The sequence below is a fragment of the Pteropus vampyrus genome, unplaced genomic scaffold, assembly GCF_000151845.1.
Source record: "Pteropus vampyrus isolate Shadow unplaced genomic scaffold, Pvam_2.0 Scaffold214, whole genome shotgun sequence".
In the NCBI taxonomy this organism is placed as follows: Eukaryota; Metazoa; Chordata; class Mammalia; order Chiroptera; family Pteropodidae; genus Pteropus; species Pteropus vampyrus.
In genome coordinates, this window is record NW_011888995.1 from 413,212 (window position 1) to 413,806 (window position 595).

Consider the following 595-nt stretch of genomic DNA (forward strand, 5'->3'; position numbering starts at 1 on the left):
GCCCGCCCTCGCCCCGCCCCCCGGCGCCTGGCGGCCAATCACAGCGCCGCGCACGTGACGAGCGCTGCCTGCGATGACCTCATCCCTGGTGTGGGATGACGTCAAATTCAAGATGGATGGAATCACAGCGGCAGCGGCGGCTGCGGCGCGCGCGAGCCGAGTGTGAGCGGAAAGGGGCCCGGCGCCTGCCTCGGGGCTGAAGGCCGGTGAGTAACTGTCACGCCCCTCGCCCTAGGAGAACTGCGGGGCCCCGTGGGAGGCCACAGCCTCCCCGCAAAACGCGGCCTTTCCTGACGTAACTCTGAGGTGATTTCTCTCTTTTTTCTCTCCACCAGTGGGTTGCGGGCTCCGGGCGCTTCTGCGCGTGCGCCGGGTCCCGGCTCTCAGCGAGCATGCCCTGGGCTCCCACGTAGCCGATTGTGCCTTCACACTGCGCATGCTCCTTGCCCGCACTTGGCCTCGCCCTCGCCACTGCGCACGCTCGGTCCCTCACTGGGCTTCCCTCGCCCGGCCAGGTGCCCCTGGGGGCGGACGCGCCGGGCCTCTGCGCGGGCTCCTGCGCCGAGCGGTTGGGACGTCTTCCGGTCCGGGGCGC

The 595-nt window shown here is 70.6% G+C and overlaps 1 protein-coding gene across 3 annotated transcripts in view; it reads left to right on the top strand.

Annotated features, from left to right (window-relative positions):
* The first annotated feature begins 72 nt into the window (after positions 1-72).
* ZBTB21 (zinc finger and BTB domain containing 21) overlaps positions 73-595 on the top strand; it is a 33,281-nt gene continuing 32,758 nt past the window's right edge. Inside the window, exon 1 of one of the 3 annotated variants that reach the window (XM_011372857.2) lies at positions 73-306. The gene's annotated coding sequence lies outside the window, so the exon portion shown is untranslated. The remainder of the gene's footprint in view (positions 307-595) is intronic. The other 2 variants (XM_011372858.2, XM_011372854.2) reach the window with 2 other exon arrangements.